Consider the following 20,781-nt stretch of genomic DNA (forward strand, 5'->3'; position numbering starts at 1 on the left):
CTCCCTCTCCTCTCATCTTCTCATTCCATGTAGCATAATGGCAAGCTTCTTCTACCTCTTCTCCTCTTATCTCCCTCTCCTCTCATCTCTCTCTCTCTTATATTCTAATATGGTGTCTAGTACATATATTCTCTCTTGTAAATTTGTGTCTTGGTTCTCTTGATTCTCTTTGAGAAAAGGGGGAGGAAGAACAATGACAAGCCCATGAGAGCACTCTAGAATACCCTCATCTCTTTGAGGTGAGCTATGAGTGAGTTCTTTTATTATGTAGCATAATGGCAAGATTCCTCTACCTCTTCTCCTATTATCTCCCTCTCTTCGCATCTTCTCATTCCATATAGCATAATGGCAAGCTTCCTCTACCTCTTCTCCTATTATCTCCCTCTCTTCGCATCTTCTTATTCCATATAGCATAATGGCAAGCTTCCTCTACCTCTTCTCCTATTATCTCCCTCTCCTCTCATCTCTCTCTCTTATATTTCAATATGGTGTCTAGTACATATATTCTCTCTTGTAAATTTGTGTCTTGGTTCTCTTGATTCTCTTTGAAAAAAGGAGGGAAAGAAGGACAATGACAAGTCCATGAGAGCATTCTAGAATACCCTCATCTCTTGGAGGTAAGCTATGAGTGAGTTCTTTTATTATGTAGCATAATGGGAAGCTTCCTCTACCTCTTCTCCTATTATCTCCCTCTCTTCTCATCTTCTCATTCCATGTAGCATAAGGGCAAGCTTCCTCTACCTCTTCTTCTATTATCTCCCTCTCCTCTCATCTTCTCATTCCATGTAGCATAATGGCTAGCTTCTTCTACCTCTTCTCCTCTTGTCTCCCTCTCCTCTCATCTCTCTCTCTTATATTCCAATATGGTGTCTAGTACATATATTCTCTCTTGTAAAATTGTGTCTTGGTTTTCTTGATTCTCTTTGAGAAAAGGAGGGGAAGAAGGACAATGACAAGTCCATGAGAGCATTCTAGAATACTCTCATCTCTTGGAGGTAAGCTATGAGTGAGTTCTTTTATTATGTAGCATAATGGCAAGCTTCCTCTACCTTTTCTCCTATTATCTCCCTCTCTTCTCATCTTCTCATTCCATGTAGCATAAGGGCAAGCTTCCTCTACCTCTTTTTCTATTATCTCCCTTTCCTCTCATCTTCTCATTCCATGTAGCATAATGGCAAGCTTCTTCTACCTCTTCTCCTCTTGTCTACCTCTTCTCCTCTTGTCTCCCTCTCCTCTCATCTCTCTCTTATATTCCAATATGGTGTCTAGTACATATATTCTCTCTTGTAAATTTGTGTCTTGGTTCTCTTGATTCTCTTTGAGAAAAGGGATGTCCTAGCCCATCCTCCCTTTGGCTAGATGGTGCCCCTTTTTAGTTCTCTTAGTGAGGATGGGAGGTGGGTAAGAGGCAACCCATTCATCATTTCAACCCTCCTTTTTTGGTGCCCTTTCTAAGGACATTCTCAACCACAATTCTCTACCTCCTTATGTGGAATGATACAACACATGGTGGTGCATCCTCTACAACAAGTTTCCTAAGTGGCTCTTTCTCAATGTCTTCACCAACTATTTTTGAAGCTGGTCGAAGTCCACGACTCCCAGAATTGTCTCCTAAAGAAGCTCAAGAAAGAAAGTATGCCTATCAGATGATGGCACGCATGCGGGTAAAAGGTGTTCACTTTAGAAATTCCATTATCTCACAACGGAAAAAATTATGTTGCCATCAATTGCTAGGTTCTCATAATTGTGGTGAGTGTTTTGCAAACAAAGTGAAGGCCCTTTCGAGAGGTCCTCGTCTTCAAATCATCAAATCCCTCTCTCTATCTGGCCTAATCCACATCAAAGGAGGACAACTATGCATGAACGGCGTGGAGTTTTGTAGAAGTGCAAAGTATGGAGACTACCTTCAACTGTTGTTAGCTCGAAGGTTGGGTGTGGTTGAAAAGGTGGCCATCACACCTTATGAAATATATGTCGCCGAGGATGGACACACCAAGGCAAGAACAATCACTGGTGAGCAAATTCTCTGTATAGCAAAGTTGGTGGGTTCCAAAAAGAAACACTCTGGGAAAAATCCTTCATAATTCAAGAAAGTGTATTCCCTCTACTTCCTTAAGTAGTCTCCACTCATGAATAATAACAATGGCCCGAATTTCTACACCTTCCACTCTGTACAAAACATCTGAGTTAATGTATGCATCAGTAGGAAGATTTTCTTCCAGCAGCGTCTTATCATGTACTTTGGGGCTGAAAGATTAAGGAAGATTCTTGTATCACCGGAACCTATAATCTTCCCAATGCTAGATTACAATGCATCCTTCAATGTACATGTCTTTATCCTATTATAATAGTTTCTCATTAATCAAAACGAGTTGTATGGACCTATCCGTCCACTTGCTATGCAAACTGTGCATATTGTAGCTAGCACAAAGCTTAGATTCCAAGGCATTATTAGAAACATATTGGGGCCTATACGTCTTGCTGAAATCAATGCATCTGTGAACCCATTCATCCTTCCCCTTATAAAATACAACTTGAGTCTAGACGTTTTCATCTTCATACTCTACTAAGGAAACATGGCATTTCCAAGATTTTTTGGGCACGAAGGGGAGAAAGCTCTAGACTTTTTGGATGACTTAGAAATGGCCTTCCTAGTCACAGGTCGGGATGATGAAGCAACCAAAGTACGGGCCTTCTCTTTAGTTCTAAAAGGTGATGCTCGAGTGTGGTATCAAGCTCTCCCGGAGGCTACAAGGGGTAATTGGGAGAATCTCAAGACCGCATTCATGCACAAGTACCAAGATACAGAGCCACCTGAAGATATTTGGAGACAACTCTTAGATCTTCGCCAAACCTTACCAGGGGAGTACCAAGCATATAAAGGTATGTTTATAAAATTGTGGGATCAATGAACAACATCTTTAGCCGAGGGAGAAAGAGTACCTGATTGCCTTAAGAAAGATTGTTTTCTAGCCGGACTTCATCCTCTACTAAGGGAGAAGGTCAAAGGAAAGTTTCCCACATCTTATGAAGAATCAGTCACTTATGCCAGGAAGAAAGATAGAAAATTGAAGTATCAAGCCCAGTTGAAGGGGGGAGTTGAGCCCATGCAGGTTTTACCAACCATGCCAAGGCCTAGAGAAATAACAGAGGCTCCACCTGAACCAGAGATACCACAGCAAGAGCTTCTACAACGCATTACTAATCAACTTGAAAGCCTTTCATTAAATTTGGTGCAAGGAGTGCGGCCCCCTCCCCTCATAAATGAAGGCAATCGAGGTCCAAGGAGACAAGAAAGAGAGTATGTTTGCTATAATTGTGGGGAGATTGGCCATGGTATGTACTTTTGCCCTCATCCCAAGCGTTTTCCAAGAAATGGGTTCCAACCAAGAAGGAGGGGACAACAAGTGACACCACCTAGGGAAAGGTTTGTTCCACCAAATCCACGGCCTCCACCACCGGTTCAAGTTCTCCAGCATCCTCGACCACTTGTAGAGGTGCCACCCTTGCCTGTCCAACCGCCAGAGAATCATGATGTTAGGATAATTAGTTTAGATGAGAGTGATGTCAAAGGGAATGCCAAAGTAGTAGAGGTTGAAGCAATGCCGGTGAAGAAAGCCCGGAGAATTGAGAAAATGGAGCCTACACCACCAAAGGAGGTTGAAAATATGGAAGAGGAGGCAGAGTCATCAATGGCTGCAAAGACACGCAATAGTAAAGAGAGGAGGGCTCACTCACGCCGACACATTCAGCCAGATGATTTTTCCCTGGGTAAAGGTACTAGAGATTATGATTTGCTTGCTGATGTGAGGAATCAAGGGCCAAAAATTTCATGGCCCCAATTACTACATCAATCTCCAACAGTGCAGCGACAATGGTCAAAGATGGTAAGCATTAGACCCATGAAGAATAAACATATGAATGCAATCCAGGCTAGAAAGATGAAAGATATTGTGCCTCTAGTGGAAGCCGAAATCAATGGACAGAGAGTGTCAAAGACATATGTGGATGGAGGTGCAGAGATTTGTGTCATGACAGAAAATTTGATGCATCGTTTGGGATTAGAGGTAAATGAAACTACTAAATTTGGGGCCAAAATGGCTAACAATGTAGTAGTAAATTGTTTGGGAGTTATAAATAAAGTCAAGGTAAAGGTGTGTGGAGTCCAATTGGAGCTTGACATGTATGTGATGCCAGTGAAGGGGGACGGCTATCCGCTCATTCTTGGGCGACCATGGCTAATGGGAATGAAAGCCAGACAAGATTGGGAGATAGGGGCTTTAGAGCTAAGGCCACAAAAGGGGCTGCATAAAAAATGGAAGAGCACTATCTACAACATGAAGGAAGGCTAATATGAGGATCTTGTGTTAGAGACCACCGCTGATGAATGGAGTTCCAGCGAGGGTTGGTCATCTATGATAGAGGGAGAGTCTTCTAATGAGGAGGAAGAAAGCTCTCTAGAAGTGATGGGGATTACATTAAAAGGGTCTTCTAGTAGTGAAATTCCACAGCAGCTTCCAAAGGTCGAGAAGGAGGGGTTAGAAAAAATGTTGGCTAAGGATCTATCAGTTGAGGAGAAAGTAGCCTACATGGAAGTGGTGATAAAACACTCTACACTTTTTATTTCTGATTATGAACAAATCACAGGTGTGACAGCAGTACAACATCACATTAATCTAAAAGAGGGAGAACGACCAATGGTGCAGCGACTACGACGATTGGGAGTAGTTCAACAAAACGCTCTACTCACTCAGGTGCAATGACTTTTAAAGGCAGGCTTCATCTATCCAATAGGGGACTCAGAGTGGGTTTCACCTGTGGTGGTGATACCCAAGAAGAATGGAAAATCGAGGATTTGTGTGGATTACAAGCTGCTAAATGCTGCAACTAAGAGAGATCACTTTCCTCTTCCCTTTCAAGATGAAATACTCAACGAGGTGGCCGGGCATGAGAGATACACTATTTGTGATGGGTATTCAGGTTATTTCCAGATCCGAATAGCTGAGGAGGATCAACAGAAGACCACCTTCATTACACCTTGGGGTTATTTTGCTTACAAAGTAATGCCATTTGGATTAACAAATGCCCCAGCTACCTTTCAGCGATTCATAAATTATGTCTTCCAACCATATTTTGGGAAATCCATCAGGGTCTTTATTGATGATTTTTGTATTTATAGTTCTAAGGCTTTACATCTAGGAAAGGTGGATGAAGCTTTCAATCGACTCGCACAAATGGGGGGCAGTTAAACCATGAGAAGTGTCGCATTGGTGAAAGCAGTGTAATTTTGTTAGGGCATGTTGTAAGTGAGAGGGGCATTGAAGCAGATCCAAACAAAGCTAAGGCCTTATTGGCGGTGCCATCACCATCTTCTATGAAGCAACTAACCTCTTTCATTCAGAAGGTGCGATATATGGGGCGGTTCATTCATCTCCTTTCCCAATTAATATTTCCACTACAACAGTTAACCCACTCTAAGGAGCTCCTGTGGAGTGACAATAGCGAAAGATGCTTTCACGAGGTGAAGAAGGCTCTTAGCACCCTTCCTATAATTTTACAACCGTGTTGGGATCAAGAGTTTTTTGTCAATCCGAGTTTTGGGAAAGATACTCTAGGGGCAGCACTAATACAAAAGGATGCTAAAACTGGACTAATGAGACCGGTTTACTTTCCTAGTAGAGTAATGACAGCATCAGAACAAGGGTACAAGATGGTCGAGGTGATGGTTTTGTCTCTAATGTTTGCTATAAGAAAGTTTCGTCATTATCTTCTCCCTAGGCTATTCACAGTGATCATGACAGAAGAGAATTTTCCCTATACCTTACAGCACATGGATGTTTCAGCTAGAATAGCTAAGTGGGTGATACAACTCCAAGAGTTTGACTACACCTTCAAGGTGGAGGACTCTACTCAAGCTTTCCTAGCTGATTTGTTGACCCATAGATGCCATCAAAAGAAGGAAAAGGAGAAGGGAAAGGTAAAAGAGAAGACACCTCCTCTTGAGGAGCCACCACGGGTGGAGAATGCCCATGCCCTCTACTTCGATGGGGCCTACAAGCATGTTAAAGACAGAGCGGTAGGCAGGAATAGTGGTGTTCAGTCCCGAAGGTGACAAACTTTATGGAGAAGGTATCAGCTTGGAGGATGTTCATTCTAACAATGAGGCAGAATATCAAGCCTTGCTTTTAGGTTTTGAGGTGGTGTCTTTCACATGGTGTCACTCGGATTAATGTTTTTGGTGATTCTATGCTCATTGTTAAGCAAATGAAAGGAATTTGGGCTTGTAAAAATGATAACTTGGCAGTGAAAATGAGGGAAGCTAAAACTCTCATGAGAAAGCTACAGAAAGCCCAAATCTATTTTGTGCCAAGGAACACAAATGGCGATGTAGATGCTCTAGCAGCTGAAAATTTGAAAGAGGTAATGGTGGGCATCATTACAGTAAAGCTTCCCTTGTTTCAGGGTAAGTTTCAACTACAAGATGTGCTTTATTTTCTCGAGCAAGGTGAGGCACCTACACATATTAGTAAAAGTGAGAAAAGGTGGCTAGCTACTAAGGCCACTAAATACCACTTGATAAATGATGTGTTGTATTGCAAAGGAAAGGATGCAGTGCTTAGAAGGGTGCCAACAACAAAGGAGATTATAGATGTGATTAAGAGCTACCATGAAGGGGTTTGTGGCGGACATTTTGCTCAAGAAATAACCAGTAGGAAGATTCTCCAAGCCCGTTTTGTGTGGCCTAGTCTACACCGAGATGTGCAACATTAGTGCCGCACTTGTGACAATTGCCAAAAGGCCGGACCAAGGAAGCTAGTGCATGAGGAACAAAATCCCATAACTACATATGGACCATTTGAGAAATGGGGGATTGATGCAATAGGTCCACTCCCAAGAACTCAATCTGGCAAGGAATACATCATAATGGGAGTGGACTACATGACGAGGTGGGCAGAGGCTTCAGCAACTAGTAGGATCACAGTCCAAGAAGTGGGAAAATTTGTGTTTGAAAATATTTGTTGCAGGTTTGGTACACCTTTGGAAATTATCTGTGATCGGGGTCCTGGTTTTAGGGCAAACCTAGTAGGGGAGCTAATGGAAAGGCTAAAAATCAAGCATAGGCATTCTACTCCCTACTATCCACAGTGTAATGGTTTGGTCGAAAAAGTGAATGGGTTGATTTGTAAGATAATTACCAAGCAGGTACACATGCACCCCAAGCATTGGGATAAAAAATTGAATGCAGCTCTTTGGGCCTACAGGACTTCATTTAGAACCTCACTTGGCTATACTCCATTTCACCTCGTCTATGGCCAAGAAGCTTTGCTTCCTATAGAGGTGGAACTGGCCAGTTTGCGTGTTTTAGTAGCCAGTCAAGAGAAGAATCAAGATAAGAAGTTAGAGGAAAGGATCTTGGATCTAGAGAGGCTGGAGTTAGATAGAGAAGCAGCAATCCAACACTATTCCATGCAGGCTGAAGAGAGGAGAAAGATCTTTAATAAGAAGCTGACTAGCAAACACATAAGGGAAGGATTACTTGTGCTACGCTATGATAACCGCTTTGATAATAGAAAGGATGCTAAACTTGTGTTCAAGTGGGAAGGGCCATTCATGGTTATAAGGAGATATCCAAATGGCAACTATAAGCTAGGTGACATGGATGTGAAGGCTCACAAGACAAGGGTAAATGGATGGCGACTGAAGCCTTATTTTCAAAGAAATATGAACACTTTGGAGCAATCATTCAATGAACAGCCACCAATGAGGGGGTGCAGTCCTCCTTGCTCTATTGGACCATCATTATCAAGCTAGAGGCATGAATACCTCTAGCCTAAGGGGAGGGCTAATGATCCGGGTTTTTTTACAACCTGGATTATTACCACAAAATTTGGCCAAAGCCCCTATCAAGATCTTACCATATCACTTTGGGTTTACTCTTCAAGCACTAGGTATGCTACATTGCTTCTCGATTATAATAACTCTAGCAAATGGGGGGAACAAGTTCTTAGAAGGCATGTCAATGTAAAGAGTAAAAGGGATGGTTATCTTAGTGAAGATGAAAATGAATTACACCTAGGAGTTGAGTGAATGCATAGATTTTTCAAAGGACTAGTCTCCAACTACACATGGGCCCGTCTGCATCGCTAAGATTTGGAATCTATCACCATCATTAGAGGACACCTCACCCTTGCACACAAGTCAATATCCACATCATGGTGTCATTTGGATCTTGCACAAAAGCTTACAACCATGGACCCCTTTTATCACATCCTTATATGTATTTATATACATATGGGGGACTAAAGTCAAAGTAGCTTTTAGAAGCCAGTTTTTATAATCTCAATAACTCCCAAGAAAAAGTAAAATTTAAGAAAATTCCCACGAGGTCAGATCGGTTTCGACCTGATCTACAAATTTGCAAAGGAAACTTTTTTCAAATTCCTCACGGATTTGAAGTTACAAAGGCACAGACTGCTAGCTACATGTAATTTTCTTCTCTCTTTCACAACACCAACTTTCCACTCTGTCCTTCTTGTAAATATATTATAATAATGTGCTTTGGACACCCGCCTCTTGTAATCTAGCTCCATTTCTCTATTTTGTCTACCACCACCCTTAGCTTCTTGCATGATGACCAAGGTGGGGACTTGTCCCATCCACTATGCTCCATATTTTCAAAGATGCCATACATCATCTAAGATTATGTTAATCAAAAAGATTAGCTTAATATAATCCTTCATGCAGGCTATATAAAGAGCCCATGGAGAATGAAGAAGGGGGAGGAAGGACAATGACAGTCCATGAGAGCATTCTAGAATACCCTCATCTCTTTAAGGTGAGCTATGAGTGAGTTCTTTTATTATGTAGCATAATGGCAAGCTTCCTCTACCTCTTCTCCTATTATCTCCATCTCCTCTCATCTTCTCATTCCATGTAGCATAATGGCAAGCTTCTTCTACCTCTTCTCCTCTTATCTCCCTCTCCTCTCATCTCTCTCTCTCTTATAATCCAATATGGTGTCTAGTACATATATTCTCTCTTGTAAATTTGTGTCTTGGTTCTCTTGATTCTCTTTGAGAAAAGGGGAAGGAAGAACAATGACAAGTGCATGAGAGCACTCTAGAATACCCTCATCTCTTTGAGGTGAGCTATGAGTGAGTTCTTTTATTATGTAGCATAATGGCAAGCTTCCTCTACCTCTTCTCCTATTATCTCCCTCTCCTCTCATCTCTCTCTCTTATATTCCAATATGGTATCTAGTACATATATTCTCTCTTGTAAATTTGTGTCTTGGTTCTCTTGATTCTCTTTGAGAAAAGGAGGGGAAGAAGGACAATGACAAGTCCATGAGAGCATTCTAGAATACCCTCATCTCTTGGAGGTAAGCTATGAGTGAGTTCTTTTATTATGTAGCATAATGGGAAGCTTCCTCTACCTCTTCTCCTATTATCTCCCTCTCTTCTCATCTTCTCATTCCATGTAGCATAAGGGCAAGCTTCCTCTACCTCTTCTTCTATTATCTCCCTCTCCTCTCATCTTCTTATCCCATGTAGCATAATGGCAAGCTTCTTCTACCTCTTCTCCTCTTGTCTCCCTCTCCTCTCATCTCTCTCTCTCTTATATTCCAATATGGTGTCTAGTACGTATATTCTCTCTTGTAAATTTGTGTCTTGGTTCTCTTGATTCTCTTTGAGAAAAGGGATGTCCTAGCCCATCCTCCCTTTGTCTAGGTGGTGCCCCTCTTTAGTTCTCTTAGTAAGGATTGGAGGTTGAATGGGTAAGAGGCAACCCGTTCATCATTTCAACCCTCAAAAGGATGGGATTTCACACTGTCTATGTTCCATCTAGCTGATTCGAGATCAAGTGGGAATCCCCTTTCACTAACAACCGCCGAATACCACCCTATTTGACAATATACAGTCCCATAATCAAGGCTTTCTACTCCGCAATGTTGTTAGTGAATCCTACTCGGAGATAAGCAGCTAACTTCATCGTAACTCTATGTCAAGGATCTTGAATTACTACTCCAACACTCCCTTTTTTATTAGGGCCCCTAGACGCTTCGTCAAAATACAATGTGTACGTCCACAATGGGTTTACACAGCCTGCCATCATGAACTCCTCTATTTGTAATTATGATATTCAAAATTTAACATGTTTAGAGGATGAACTGATGGCTCCATCCCACCTTCTTCATTAAACTCAACAGGGATACTTGTCAACATTCGTAAGTAGCGATGGCAGAAGACTTTGATCTCCCACACAAAGGTTCCATCTTCTTGCTCAATCACTTTGTATCCTTTGCTCCACCAAATAAGTTTCCCCTGATGGTATCTCTACTCCAGATATGGGTGCTCCAAATAAGGAATTAATTGCCCCATCAACCAGCTTTAAGCTCGTTTGCATGTCTTAAATCAGCCCCAGCATGGACCTGCAATGTATTTCTCTGTGTTAGCATACTTAGAAATAATAAGGTTTAATCTTATTAAGATTAACCTTATTTTTAAATTCTACTCCCTGCAGATCAGCTAGTAGAGCCGTAGACCGATTTTTCTCTATCTTGACAATCTTGTAGGGGCCATCCCATCTAGGTTCTATCTTCCTTGGAAACAATTCCCTACGCACATCATAGTACATAACTAATTGTCCTTTTTTAAAGGTATACTTCTTTGCTTTAAGGTCGTGCGACTGCTTCATCCAACGTTTAGCTACCTCTTGGTGTAATAAGCTCTACAATTTTAGCTCATCCAGGTGGGCTATGGTTGTGAAACGTTCAAAGAGTGCATCCTCGTCTCCCAAAGAGTGGTTAATTGCAAACCGTATGGTTGGCAACTCGATTTTGAGGGATAACACACACTCTTCCCCATCAACTAATTTAAATGGAGTATGGCTAATAGCTCGCTTAAATGTTGTATTATACGCCCATACTGCCACATACAACTTCCTGTCCCAGTCTCGTTTCTTCTCAGAGATTATTTTAGACAAGATACCCACAAGCTGCTTTTTAGTACTTTCGACTTGCCCGTTGGCTTGCGGATTATAGGGGATCGTTTTGTTGTGCTTGATTTGCCAAGCTTCAGTCAGGATTTTAATAACTTTATTCAAAAAGTGGGTTCTGCGGTCGGATACTAGTTCCTTTCGGTGGACCGAAACGGCAGATAATCTGCTCTAAAAGAAAACTTGCAGTATCTTTTGCATTGTCCTGCCTCGTCACCCATACTTTTGACCATTTTGTAAAATAATCAGTTGCTACTATAATGTACCTCTTCTGAGTAGTAGACGACGGGGTGACAGGACCCACAAAGTCAATGCCCCACTTCTCAAATTGAAGAATAGCCATGATAGGCGTAAGTGGGCGTTTCCTATCCTCTCTACTGTCATGTCTTTGACAGGTATTACATCTCTTAACGTACTCAAAGGAATCTTGAAAGATGGATGGCCACCAATACTACCCAGCTCTTAAAGCTTTCTATGCTGTCAACCGTCCAGCGAAGTGCCCTCCACATGCAGAGTCATGGCACTCTTCCAAGATGAAAGGAATCTCGTCAAGCATTACACATCGGCGATAGATATCATCAACACCCTACTGATATAGTGTTCCTGCGATCAAGGAAAACTTCAAAGCTTGTTGTCTGATTTTCCTCTTTTCAGATTTTGATAAGCCAGCTCCAGTCTCTTCCGTTGATAAATAATGTGTGATAACAATATACCAAGATGGGATAGAAGCTGTATCAATTTTAAACATTTCTTCAATATCACTTCCTTCAGCCAAAGTTTCTTTCGGCTCCCCACAAGGCATTCCACAATCCCCTACAACCTCGGTGGCTTACTCTTAATCTCATAATCGAACTCGTGCAAAGTGATTAACTACTTTTTCAGACGATCAGGGGGTTGTAGCTTGTTCATAAGCAATCTAAGCCCTTCCCCCTTCGTATAGAAAACTACCTTCTCATAAAGGATATAGTGTCTGAAATTTTTAGTTGCAAAGACCATCGCAAGGCACAACTTCTCCATGTAGGTGTAGTTAATTTCTGATATGCCCAATTTTCTACTAGCAAAAGCTATCGGATGATACCACATTTCCTCCCAGATTTGGGCTAAACAGCAACTGATACTATGCATGGTGGCTGCTGAAAATATGAAAATACCTCGCCTCTTTTAGGTGCTTTTAAAACTCGTGCTTTTACTAGCTCATGTTTCATATCCTTGAAAGCTACCTTACAAGGGTCACTCCTTACAAATAGACAGCTAAAGGATAATAAGTTTGTTAGTGGCAACGTCCTTTCTGCCAAGGCATTTATAAACCTTTGATAGTACCCTACCGATGACAGAAAGCTATGTATCTCTTTCCAAGTGCGTGGTGGACTCATAGCGACTATAACCTTGATCTTTTCAGGGTCATTTGTGATCCCTACTAAACTGACCACATGGCCTAGCAATAGCACATAAGGTACTCCAAAGACACACTTCCGTGGGTTAAGAGCGATACAAAATTGTTTGTAGCGCTCAAAGCACTTTCTTAAAATAATCAACATCCTTTCCCTTACAGTGGCTGCCCCTAGGTCATCGATAAATACTTTCAACTCATCTGGGAAGATGTCACCAAAGGTCTTGTCTGCTGTTCGTTGCCATGATCCAAGCGCATTGCACAATCCAAAGGCCATCACATGGTACGCAAAAGTACCAAAGACAGTAATAAAGGTTGTTTTTAGCTTATCCTCTTCTGCAATTGCCATGTGGTTGTATCCTGCAAAGTAATCCATGAACGAATATATTTTCCTACCCGCTAATTGATCCAAAATCTGGTCAATAAATGGCAACGGGTAGTAATCCTTAACCGTCTGCTTATTCAACTCTTTAAAATCTACACATAGTCGGATCTAGTTGTTTTTCTTCTTCCTGATGACAACTGGTGAACACCATTTTGTGTGCTGTATAGGGAAGATTAACCCAGCTTTTCGTAACTTTTACAACTCCTCAAACAGCCCGTCCCTCAATTCAAAAGGCATACGCCTTACTTTCTAATACACAGGACGACTGCCTTCTTTTACAGGAATAGTATGAACAGCCAGGCTAGGAGGAATGCCTCTCAGCTCATCATAACTCCAAGCAAAGATATTGTGAAATTCTTGAATCAGGGACACGTAGTTCTCCCTTTCTACTCAACTGAGCATGGAACCTAATTTAATTGGCCATGAATCATTTGACATGCCAAGGTCCAACTCAATCACATCCGCGTCTCTTATCCTATCTTGCGGCTCTATCGGCTCATTCAAAGTTATTTGATAAATATCCTTTGTAGTGGACCCCTCTTTAGATTCGTCACTGGATGATATCTCACTACCAGATGGATCATATGTTGTCTCTAATTCAGTAGAGGATAAATGAGCTCTCTCACTTTGAGGAGACTCAGGGTAAGCATAGACTATTACTTGATTAGTACCTCTACCTAGAACCACTCGATCGGCGGGTATATCAACTTGACAGTCTGTTCATAAGATCCAAGGCTTGCCTGGCAAGACTCGATAGCTAAGACGTCCTGCAAATCTTATCACCCTAAAGTCCAGGAAGCATTCTACACTTGCAACTGTAACATGGACTTTAGTAGGGCAACCTTCTAGTTGCCTTAGACTATCATCAGCCATTCTAAGAAGGTGGAGCTATCTTTTTGGATTCCTAGACCCAACCTCTCCATCAACTCTGAACTCATGATATTGATAGAGGACCCAGTGTCTACAATAGCATGCTTCACTAATATTCCATCCACGTATGCTAGAACCCTAGGGCAATTCTTTTCAGCATGATCAAACCAATCTTCCCCTACTCGTGCTATGCCCAAAGGTTCTACAATATACCCAATACGTAGGATCTTCTTGAATTCCTTGCGTACTCCTGGAGATAATTTAATCAACTATAAGAGGTTTACATATGGTTTGACTTCGCAAAGAGAACTTGCTAAATCAAAATCATGATAGGTAGCCAAAGCTCTCTTTTCTCGCCAAACCATTCTTTCTTTTGGTCTCGGGACCGGCTTTGGTGCTTCTCTTTTAGCTCTTGCCTTCTTTCTTGGCATTTCCTCATTCTTCTTAGGATTGACTTTTTTGTCAACACGCCTTAGAGGTCCCCCTTCCATGCCAGGATTCAAGACTTGCATCCCCTTATCCCCTTGCTTAGGGTTTTCCTCAACCGGTTTTGCATTATCTCTATTACCCTCTTTAGCCTTTTGGCCTCTTGTCACAGCTTGTAGGTTGGAGGTTTCATCACCATTGATGCGTATAGCCTCAATGAGGATGACTCCATTGCCTTGTGGTAACTCCTCTATAGTGGTCTTTCCTCTTTGCAATATTTGCCTTGGTCCATCATTTTGCTGGAGGTTATTACCTTGCGCTCTATGATTAAGCGGACATGGCTATTTACTCCCTTGTTGGAGGGAACTAATCTTACTCCAATAGGTAGCAGCTAAGTGGCCTGCCACAAATATCACATTTAACATTTGGATAGTTTCTAGGGAAATGTTGTCCACCACACCACTTACAGCTGAATCTTGAGGGACGACCCTTTTCAGGGTGTCGACTCCCTATCAGATTCTGCTGCTTCTTCAGGAAATTGACGTCAATAGCTATTTGTCGATATTTTTCAAAAATCATGTCGGTGTAGTACTTCATCATATCCTTAACTTCACCAAGGACATTAGAGGCACTCGACTCATAGCCTTGATCGTCTATCCGTCGTTCCATTGGCCTAACAATTTGATTGGGCATTGGTTGTTGATTCACAGGAACAACATTAGGGTTCGAAACTTGGCCTCCAACATTTGGCGGAGCCAACTGACTACCCAGAGGCATAGTCACACTGGGAGGAGCTGGCAGCAAAGGTACATTTTGAACCATGCTTCCTCTCCCATTAGGGTTATTCATAGGCATCCGTTGAGTTCCATTTATCAATGGTAAATTTCCTCCAGGTACTAGACCTGCATTAAGATTTATTCCAGAGGAGTAGGCTATCTGTAATCGTGAATCTACTCCTTCTGCCCGCGTGATGGCGGTGTCTATATCAACCAAAGCCACACTGCTCAATTGTACTTGAATATTGAAATCCAATCCATACAAGAAGTATTGCAATTGGGCAGCTGGCAGAATGGGAATGTAAGTTTGTAACTTACAAAACACTTCCTTAAGCTTCTTGGCATAGACTTTTACATTCTCATGGGGGTCTTGGCGTGTTACATTCAAAACACGCAACCAATATTGGCCACCTCTTTCAGGGGCATATTATCCTCAAAAATCTACATAAAATTGGTCGATTGTGGTTATGGTTCCAGTTCCTATGCTGTGATACCATACTGCAGCCTTTCCTTATAGTGTCATGTTAAAGAACATCATAAGATGTCCCTCATCTTGGATGCAGTAATTAAACATTAATATTTGGAATTCACAAATTTGAAACTCCGCATCTTCTTCGGCTAACCCATTAAAAATGGGCAAAGGAACTCCTAAAGTTGGCAAATCCGGCGTCCCTACAAGAATTGCAATGGGTTGTGCCATGACGACAATAGGATTGATAATATGAGTTTGGACTGATGGAATCACACCCCCACTTGAAGTGGGTTGACTTGGTGGAAGAGAGGAAGAACTTGTGCTTCCTTCTGTACCTAAAGGACTACATGCAGCAGTTGGGTTACTAAGACCACTGCCTCTTATGCGTATCGGGCTACTCCTTTGAGGAGAATAGCGACTTACAATCTCCAACCGCGGTCTAGCCCTCTCAACATGTTCTGCTTTTTGTATTTCAGCTTGACGGTCCTTGTCAGAGGATATAAACCAACTTTTTGGTCCCTAAAAACCCTAGATTCAAGGACCACCACTTGTCGACGGCTCTCGACAGATGCACCACTGATGGGACCTCAAATGGATCAGCATTGGCTATGGCACTAGCCGGACCTCATGCTCATAATAGACAAACACACCCTCACAACGTCGCCGGCCAGGAGCGTCTATCTGTTGCTAAAGGACGAACTGTCTTAAAGCCTAATCTATGCGTTCATAGTTTTGTAGTCCAACATTTCCCTTTCTATAAACTCCACAGAGGGAGAACCCATACACATTAGCAATAAATGCCACAATAATCACATACATGGGAGGCAACCTCTCGGTGGAATCATCGCAGCCCCACTGCAGCTCTCCTACATCGTAGGGATTGGCCCCTTGATGCGCTGCTCAACATATAGAATAAACAAACAAACTCCACTCTTTCATTTTGAACGTATTCTAGGAGATACCATGTGTCCTTACCAAATAATCCCCCCAAGAAACGAACGTCTATCCTACGGCTTAGGTTGCCTTTCCACACTCAAGCGTGGGTCATCATAACAGACAACAGGTACTATGCATCCAGCCCTTTGTATTCTGATACCATGGTTGTCATGCACATGAAAAAGTGGATGATCCTACAGTGCTCAAATATAATTTTCAATCAGAAACGTGTCGACACAACCAGGCTTTCCAATGGTCATTTATTAACTCGTTGTGGCGATGTAAGGATAGCACCGAGACAATGCCTATGCTACTATCCTCTTAAATAAAATACAACAAACTCTATGTCATGATATGCATCAGAAAATCAGCAATAATCAGCATGCAAATCGCACCATTCAAATATCCCAACCCCCTACGGTTAGATATTGCTTTCCTTACATAGGTTTAGAGGTTCATTTTGTCATATTTTAATGTATGAGAAGCGATAAATCACAAACTTTGACAAAGAGATAGGGAAAAATGAGGCTAAACCTCATGCTTTGCCACTACCATACATCCACAAACAATCCTTATATTTTTTCTTATTTTTGTAAAGCATATTTCTATTTTTCTCCTTATTTTTTCTATTTTCTCAAATTATTTGATAATAAAATATGATATTTTTTTATTTTTCTTGTTCCAATCAGTTCAGCATACTAACATTCAATTTATTTTCCATTTTTCCCCCATAGGAACACATTTCACCTACTCGAAACGATAAAACTATCATTTTACCACTTAAAAACCGCATTTCAGGTTTACGGGAATTAAATAGCACATGTAAATCATTGTAAAATCAAAATTTTCTGATAAATAGCAATTAATCATGATTCAACCAACACTCAAGCAAATTTTCATCCAATAAGAACATCATTACCATCATAAACTATTAAAAATTTTCATTTTCCTTCATAAAAATGGTCATGCCGTGTTTTTATGAAACCCAAGACACATTATATGACTGCATGAACAGCGGACGGAGCCTCCATTGCTCTCAATCCAATGCTACACATCAATCTTCAGCATCTCCATCAATCTCCATCACCGTTTCCTTCAATCTCCTTCTCGATTCCTCCTTTAAGATAGTGCGCATGAACAATCCATAGAGAGGAGAGAGAGAGAGGAGAGAGAAAGACTAGATTCTGATCTCTTCATCTAGACAGGCATATCTCGCGCAAGGACCAGCGATAGAATCTGAAAAGAGGGAGAAGTTGACGGGCAATCTTGGTTCCATGGGGTACTTGTAGCCTCCATTCATGATTTGTGGGGGGGGGAAGGGGGGGGTTAAAGTCCCAAAGGGCACCCCCCCTTTGGCCTAAGTTTTTTGTCCACCTTTTCAAATCTTGGCCAATTTTTGGCCTCTTTCGCGTCCGGACTCTGTTTCGACCTCTGAAAAATCCTGTGCGTTCGTCTTGGCATCCCACACTAACTGTAGCTCCCGGCATCCTGCACGACAGTCGGAAAAATTATCAAAAACCCACAAGTGTCGCTCGAGCGCCTTTTAAAAGCCGTCTTTCACTTGGTGCTTAAAATCATCCTAGCTGTAGCTGCCACCTTTGATGTCGAATATTTTTCCCCTAAATTTTGGATTTTTTGGCAAATTTTAGGTACATCCCGGGCTTAAAACTCTGCTCTCACAAGGGTCTCACTTAAAGATATTGAGCACTCACTACTTGATGGAGAAAGCAAAGTTAAAAAAAAGGATGCAATTGAACACACCTCCAACAACAGTCTCTTGTACACCAAGGGCACTTATGGAGCAAGAGGCCATGGTTGAGGACTCAACACCAACAACAACAAGGATTGAATTATATGTCATTACTGTGGTAAGATTGGCCGTATTTATGAGTCCAAGCTTCCATCTTGGAACCTAATTCACTTGTGTAACAATTTTCTACTCATTGTCCATGTCAACATGAATTGAGTATTCATCTTCCAACCTCCATAGCTCCTACCATGCTCTAGATTCTACATTTTCACAAAATAGAGCTAGAGATAAAGGGCAAGGAGGGAGGGAGAGAGAAAATAAAGAGAGTGAGAGAGAGAGAGAGAAATGGAGAGAGGAAGGGAGAGGGAGAGAGGAAATGTTGTTTATGAATGACAAGGTGGATGAGCATGAGTTCTTGGGGTAGTCCATTTGCCTTTTAGAAAGTACTTCTTTTTTGCAAAATTAGTACATATAACTTTTGCATTTAAAATAATAATAATAATAATTGGTTGAAAAAACAAGCAAGGGTTTTAAAATCCTATCACGATGACCCATTTTCATGATACTCCACTTTTCATTCACTTTGCTTCATATTAACCTAGGAAGCTATGACCCTCTTTCTAATCATTCCCTTAATGAAGCTATGAATGTAGAAGCTCTGTGAGGCAGTCCATTCCATCCTCCTCGACCAATGGGACTTTGTACTTACACATTAGCAATGTCCCTCCCATGGAATCAATGGAGCATATGAACATGGTTGACATCTTCAAGGAGCTTCCTAACTTGATGATATATGAATTGATGACAAAAATGGTAAAGAGGATCAAGTGCAACAAAGAAAGAAAGAGGATGGGCATGAAGATGTTAAAAAAACAATTCAAGACATCAAGGCATCCTTTTTTTAAATATATAGCTACAATGTAGTGACACTTTATATAAAGGTAAATTTCATCTTGATTATCACTACACTATACATTTTCTTTGACACATAGATTCTGAGGTAGAAAAAGAGGGGAGTGCCATCCAATCCATGAAGCATCTACAGAAGAAGCAATATCTACTATGCATGAACATGGGGATCAAGCTATCATGGACTCTGTTGCACAAGAGCATGAGCTAGCACATCATCATGGTAATTATAAAGAATACTGCCAACAAGTATTAAGCAAGGTCTTTCACTTTCACCACATTTTAATTAGCCTTTAGCATAGTATAGTTTTAGCTTACTATGTTCATCCAACTATAACTCTTCTTTTTTGTAAGGATGTACATACTTACTAATACAATACATAATGTTCAACATTAAAATGTTTGTATGCTGTTGTCGAAGGCTATATATACAACTATAGTGGTGCACAAGTCTATGTAACCACTAAAGAGGCAATGCTATAAATGCATCTTAAAATAACATGGAAGTCAATGTTTAAGGTTAAAATGGCCTACAACTCAAAGGTAAAGTGTTTTGGGAGTTATTAAAACTTGGAGACCAATATTGGAGGCTAGAGGGTATGTTTGGACTTTCATGTTATGCTTGCAAAGCTAGGGCCATATCCTCTCATTTTGGGGTGACCATAATTAGCATGAGATCTAGATGGGTCTTGTACATAGGTCAATCTAAACTCTATTTGGGCAAAACTACTCATAAGAGGGTGATTCTTGGTATTAAAATAGGATCTATCATTCAAGGTGGACATGAAAGTGATGTTAAAAGACATAAGACTAACGACTCAAAAAGTTCTAGCATTGATAAAGAAGATAGAGAATGGAAGCCAATTTACTTTCTAGAGATGTTGACCTTTTTTGGATTGTGAATTTAGGGTCCAAAAGAAGTGCAAAAAGTAGTAAATCTTGCATCGAAAATGCATAACCTACAACAAGAAATGCATAACTAACAATATGAAATGAATATTGGGCTACCTAAGCTAGTGAGCATGATAGGAGATTATTTGACTAAAGGTGAAATAGCTAAATACTCAGCCATCCTATAAAATTATCCAAAGTTATTTACTACTAAGTATTTTGAGATGAGGATTACTAATAGCATTGTGGATCACATCAAATTGAAAGAAGAATATAAACTAGTAGGTTAGAAGAGCTAAGGGGACTTGGTATCATTCAAGAAAATAGAGCTGAAGCTTAAAAATTGTTGGATGCAAGGTTTATTTACCCTATTGACGATGTAGAATAAATATCTCCTATTGTAATCACACCAAATAAGAATGGAAAATGGAGAATATGTGTTGATTTTAAGCCTCTTAATGTTGTGACCAAAAGGGATTACTATCCTCTCCAATTTTAGGATGAGATTTTGGATCAAGTAGCAAGTCATGAGCTTCATAATGTATGTGATAGATATTTTGCATACTTCCAAATAAGAATAGTAGAGGAGGAACTAAAAAAGATATCGCTCATTACTCCTTGTGGATTTTTTTATGATTGGGTAATGCCTTTTGGTTTGATGAATCCATATACTAGCTTTGAAAGATGGGTTCATTGGGTATTTTCTCTTATTCATCGGGAAATCCTTGTGAGTGTTTATAGATGGCATTTGCATATACATCTCTAACGTTTTGCATGTTGAAATTCTTGATGAGGTTTTCTACAAATTGGATCAAGATGAATCACAACTAAATCCTAAAAAATGCAAGATAGGAAGGGGTGCAGTGATACTCTTGGGTCATGAAGTATCTACCAACGAACTTTCACCAAAATCTAATAAATTTGAGGCCTTCTTGTGGAATCTCCAAAAAGTATTGACTATGAGATTTATTCAGAAAG

This window comes from Lygodium microphyllum, chromosome 2 (assembly GCF_053477565.2).
Source record: "Lygodium microphyllum isolate KBCC chromosome 2, Lygodium_microphyllum_v1.1.10, whole genome shotgun sequence".
Lineage (NCBI taxonomy): Eukaryota > Viridiplantae > Streptophyta > Polypodiopsida > Schizaeales > Lygodiaceae > Lygodium > Lygodium microphyllum.